Below are 5,705 nucleotides of genomic sequence, written 5' to 3'. Positions count from 1 at the left end.
TTCAGAAAATTCAAATCTAAAGTTCAGAGATTTCCAAATTTTGAAAGTCAGAAATTTCAGATTTCAGAAACGTCCAATTCAAGATGCGGACATTTCAAAATTTGTCATTTTCAAATTCAAGATTCCAACATTCCATAACCCAGACATTTCAAATTTGGAATTTGGAAAATTCAAATCTAAAGTTCTGAGGTTTCCAAATTTCCAAATTCAGAAATTTCAAATGTGTCCTGGCACCCCCACACCCCCCAGACTCCCCCAGGACCCCCAGACCCTCCAGACCCCTCCACAACCCCCCCAGAACCCCCAGACCCCCCCCCTAGGACCCCTCCTGGCACCCCTAGAACACTCCCAGGATCCCTAGAGCCCCCCCAGACCCCTGCCATCACCCCCAGACCCCTCCAGGACCACCCCCAGCACCCCCTGAGGATTCCCAGAGACCCCCAGACCCGCCGTGGTACCCCAAGACCCCCCCCCCCCAGGAACCCCCTGGCACCTCCAGACCCCCCCAGGCCCCGCCCCAGCTCACCCTGACCAGGGCGACCATGCGCTGCCCCTCCTCCCGCAGCTGCTCCTGCCGCTGCCCCTCGGCCTCCTGAGAAGGGGTGAGGGCGAGGGGGGGGTCAGTCACCCCCCCAAAGGCCGGGGGGTGTTGGGGGGACGCAGGGGGGTTCGGGGGGGCAGGGAACCCCCCCAGAGCGGTGACAGACATCACAGACGCACCCCGAGCCCTGGTTGCAGAAGGTGCAGTGGGGTCACTACCAGCTCTGCAGTAAAAAAGAGGTGGGGGGGTCAGGGCTTGGGGTCACCCCCAAAACTCGGGGACCCCCCCAGGAAGGGCGGGGACCCCCCAAACTGACCTGGGGGCTGGGGGGGCCATTGGCGAGGGGGGGGGCAGTCGCAGACCCCGCAGAGGACGCTGGGGCCGGGGTTCAGGAAGGTGCGGGAGGCGCAGGCACAGCCCCCACCTCGCTGCTGGTGTTGGGGGGCAGCTCCAGAGTCGGGGGGGGCCCTATAGCGCTGCAGAGGAAGAAAAGAGGGTGAGGGACCCTATAGATCCCCGTAATCCCCCATAGGGGATCGGGGGGGTTGGGGGGGCTGTACCCTGGGGTCCCCCCATGGGGCTGGCTGGGGGGTCCGCCTGGAGGAGGTAGGGGGCGGGGGGACACTCTCAGGATCTATAGGGGCTCTATAGGGGCCCTACAGACCCACATGTGACCCCAGGAGCCCCCCCCCAGGCCCTCCAGCCCCTCTACAGACCCTCCAGCCCCTAGGGACCCCCCAGCACCCCCTATGGCCCCCCCAACCCTACAGATGCCCCATAGAGCACTCACAGCCCCTACAGAGCCCCCCTATAGCACCCCCAGCCCCTACAGAGCCCCTCTACAGCCCCCCCAGCCCCTATAGAGCCCCCCCCAGCCCCGTACCTGTGGGCCTTCCCCATCTGTTATTGGCAGCGAATCAGCCACCAGCAGCCCCTGGGGGCGGGAAGAGGAGCCGCTCCCAGTTCACAGCAGTACAGACCAGTATGAACCAGTGACACCCCCACTCCGCCCCTCCCTGTACATCCCTGGGCACCCCCAGTATAGCTCAGTGCCCCACCCACCCCTCCCAGTGCAGCCCAACCTCCTCCCAGTCCCTCCCAGTATAGCTGTGTGCTCTCCCCAGTCCCTCCCAGTTCCCCCCAGTCCCTCCCAGTCCCCGCTCACTTCAGCCCCCCCGCCAGGATGTCAGTGAAGAACTGGGGTTTCGGTGCTGGTTCTTGGGGGGAGGGCAGGGGGAGAGTCAGAGTCCTCCCAGTGCATCCCAGTACATCAAAGTGTCCCTCAGCACGTCCCACTGCCCCTCCCAGTACTCCCCAGTATGGCCCAGTGCCCTGCAGTATGTCCCAGTAACCCTCTCAGTTAGCAAAATACTGGGATGCTAGAGAGGGAAATTGGGGTTCTGTGGGGTATATATTGGGGTGATACGGGAGGATTGGGGTCCTTGAGGTTTTGGGGTCCTGCGGGTTTTGGGGTACCTGCACGGCGTTGACGGTGCCGCAGCAGACGGGGTTCCCGAAGTGGACGGTGTGGCAGTGCCGGGGGGGCCGGGCTGCAGCAGGTTCCAGCCGTACTTCTCCAGGGTGCTGAGCGCCGTCCGCAGCCCCCCCAAACCCTGTGGCTGCCCCCCGGCACCTGGGGGGGGACAGGGAGGGTCGGGGGAGCCCCCAAACCCCCACCGCACCCCCACATCCCCCCACTCCCCCTCCCACCGCCCCCCACACCTCATTCCCCTGTATTTTGAGTGCCCCCCTCCATTTTGGGTGCCCCCTCGTAATTTTGGGTGTCCCCCTCCTGCATTTTGGGCCCCCCCTCCACCACACCAGGCACAGGCTGTCACACAGCAGCTGGGCCCCATCCAGGTGCTGACACTTGTCTCGGGGGGGCCGGGGGACCCCCAAAATCGGGCTCAGCTCAGCCAGCATCACCTCCCCGGGGTCCTGGGTCAGAGCCACCTCCAGTGCCGCACGCAGCGCCCCGAGATTGGGCGGGGGGGCCCCTCGCTGCCCCCCAGGGTTCGGGGGGACCCCCCCTGGGTCGGGGCGTGCCCCCTCGGAGCGTTCCGCGATGGGGGGGCACCCCTGGGAGGACCCCGTGGTGTGGGGGGAGCCCTCAGGATCTCGGGGGGCCCCTCAGAGGCCTCCGGGATGGGGGGGCCCCCCCGGGGTGTGTGTGGAGCCCCCTCCACCGGGACGGGGGCACTGGGCTCGGCCTCTTCCACCATCACCTGAGGGGTGAGAAACGGGGAGAAAAAGGGAAATTTGGGGGGGGGGGGGGGGTGTGATGGCGAAAATAACGAGTTAACGGGGCAGCGGTGACTCTAATGGGGGCGCACCCCTCACCTGGGGTCCCCGAGGGGTCCTGTCCCCCAAAACCCCCCTGGTGGGGGGGATCCCAGTGGGGGGGGGGGTCCCATCCCCCGTTCCCAAGTGCCCTGTCAGGGGGGTCCCCGGGAGGGGGGGGAACGGGGGTGCGTGAGGGTCCGGGGGTACCAGGGAGAACTCGGGGACCCCCGTCCCCAGCGCGGGGGGTGCCGCGGGGAGGGGGCGCCCAGCGGGAAGCCCCTGCCTACCTCAGGGGCTGGCGGGGAGGAAGGCGGGGAGAGGAGGGGGGAGAGGAGGGGGGAGAGGAGGGGGGAGAGGAGGGGGGAGAGGAGGGGGGAGAGGAGGGGGGAGAGGAGGAGGCAGCGGCGGCAGCGCCCGCCCCGACCGGCGCCGCCTCCACAACGACAGCGGCGGCGGCTGCTGAGGGGAGGAAAGAGCCTTCCCGCCCTGCCGCCGCCCGCCCCCGAACGGGCTGCCCTCACCCGCCATGGCGGCCGCGGCGTCGCTCCGCACCCCCCTCCGCGTCCTGCGCATGCACCCCGATGGCCCCGCCCCTGCCCTGGCAATACCCACACTCCCCATGGCGGCCTCGGCGTTGCTCTGCACCTATCCTCCGCGTCCTGCGCATGCGCCCTACTGGCCCCGCCCCTGCCCTGGCAATGCCCACACTCTCCATGGAGGACACGGCGTCGCCGGACCCGCCCCTTCGCGCCTGCGCGGAGCCGCCTCCCTTTAGTCTCGCCCCTTCTCCCCGCTCCCCTCAGGGCCACCATGATGGCGGCGGCGGCCCCGCGGCTCTGGCCGCTCCTCCGGGCCCTGCGGGCTCAGGTGAGGCGGGAAGGCGGGTGGGGGGGCGGACCTCGGGGGTGGCCTCACCCCGCCCGGGGGGTGTGAACACGGCGGCTCGGGGGGGGGGGGTTGGGGTCCTCCCTCCCCTCTTCCCTCTTCCCTTCCTCCTTGTCGCCGTTCCCTTCCCCGTCCTTCCCGGGGGGCACCGGGGGCCGGGATGTCCCGGCGAGCGCCCCGAATGCGGGTCGCGCGGATTCAGCCCCCCCACAGGCCCGGCGCTGGCGGAGCCGCTGGAGGCGGGGGGGTGCGGGCAGGCGGGCGGTCTCGCACTGCTCACGCACCAGCGGTGGCAGCGGGGCCAGGCGGGGCCCAGCGTCCCTGGGGGGCGACGGGGGGGTCAGGGGCAGCCCCCAGGGAGCCCCCCCACACCTGCCCCGAGGCAGCCCCCACAAATCCCCACCACATGAACCCCCACAGGGACGTTTCACGGACCCACAGAGACCGCCCTGGCCCCACAGAGACACCCCAACCCACAGCCACCCCCCCGATCCCATAGATCCCCCCTCAGCCCCACAGAGATCTCCCCCAACCACCCAGAGACCCTCCCCCAGTCCCACAGAGCTCCCCCAACCCCAGAGACCTCCTCAGCCACCCAGAGAACACCCCAGCCCCACAGACTCCCACAGAGACCCCCTCCAACTCCCCAGATCCCCCCTCAGCCCCACAGAGCGCCCCCCCGCTCACCAACAGCCATGGCCCCCACCAGGGCAGCCCCACGTGGAGGTGCAGGAACCGGAGGAAGTTTTGCACCAGCCCCGCGGGGGTGTAGGCCCCCAGCCCCAAATGCTCCATCCGCTCCTCCCCCTCCACACCCACGGCGGGGAGGGGGAGGGGGAACCGAACCCGCAGCAGGGGGTTCAGACTCACGGTGGGCTCTGTTCACCCCACGGTGGCTATGGGGGGTGGGGAGGCTGCCTGGGAGGGGGAGGAGAATGGGAGTTATAGGGGGGTCTGACCCACAGCCCCCCCGAACCCCCACCCTGCCCCGTGGTGCCCCCCAGAACCCCCAATCTGCCCCCCAGAGCCCCCAATGTGCCCTCCCAAAATCCCTGTCCTGCCCCGTGGCCCCCCCAGAGCCTCCAATCTACCCCCCAGCCCCCCCAATCTGCCCCCCCCCCCTCCCCGAACCCTCCGTCCCCCCCTCACCTGGGCACTGGCGGTGGCGAGGGTGGGTTCAGGACGTGGGGCCCAGCCCCAGGGGGGGTCTCCAGGCCCAAAGGGGCCCCCGCAGCGTCGGGGGGGTGGGGGGCGGGGGGGGGGCATGTGATGTCACATCACATCATCGCCTCCCACCCCAGGGGCAAAGCCCTCCCTCCGCAGAGCCCCAGCACGGCCGTGATGTCACCACGGAGGGCAACACTCATAAGGGAGAAGTGGCGGAGGAGCGTGACACCACTGCCGGCCATGATGTCATGATATACTTTAAAAAAAAAACCACCACAGGAAATGACCCCTACTAGGTCCTGCCCCTCCTCGTCACTGCCTCTACCTGGCTTGTCCTTGAGGTATGGTGGGACGGGGCGGTTTGGGCAGGACCTACAGGAATGTTTAGAAATGGAGAATATGGAGGGTTTTGGTAGGACCTACAGGAATATGCAAAGTTTGGCTATGGGGGGGTGGGTAGGACCTACATGAATGTGGAGAGATGGGGAGTATAGGGGAGTTTTGGTAGGACCTACAGGAATGTGTGGGGTTGGGGCACACAGAGGGGTTTGGGTAGGACCTACAGAAATGCAGGTGGCACCAGTGCAGTGAAGGTAGAACCCAGCTCTTGGGGTCACCACCCCTGAGAGCCCTGTGCAGCCCAGGGACACGGAGGCTGCTGCAGGCACAGAGCAGGAGATGGGCTGGGGCAGCTCTTGGGCTGCATGGGAGGGGCGGTCGCTGCAGGGAGTTGCAGAGGTTTGGGGGTTTTTCTTGTGGTGTGGGAACAGTTTCCGTGTGTTACAGACACCCAGTGCCCCCTGCTTAGAGTGACAAGTATTCTCCTTCC

The 5,705-nt window shown here is 67.5% G+C and overlaps 1 long non-coding RNA gene across 1 annotated transcript; it reads right to left on the bottom strand.

The window, feature by feature from the left end:
* Window positions 1–656: 656 nt before the first annotated feature.
* LOC141949296 (uncharacterized) lies at window positions 657–1,472 on the bottom strand. Its single transcript, XR_012630724.1, has 3 exons — window positions 1,425–1,472; window positions 858–1,017; window positions 657–764 (listed from the first exon to the last, which is right to left on the bottom strand). It is a non-coding gene; the product is annotated as an uncharacterized LOC141949296 (long non-coding RNA).
* Between the last annotated feature and the right edge of the window lie 4,233 nt (window positions 1,473–5,705).

Source organism: Strix uralensis, chromosome 13 (genome assembly GCF_047716275.1).
Source record: "Strix uralensis isolate ZFMK-TIS-50842 chromosome 13, bStrUra1, whole genome shotgun sequence".
Classification (NCBI taxonomy): Eukaryota; Metazoa; Chordata; class Aves; order Strigiformes; family Strigidae; genus Strix; species Strix uralensis.
Note: the sequence above shows the minus strand (reverse complement) of the source record. Positions and strands in the feature narration are given on the sequence as shown.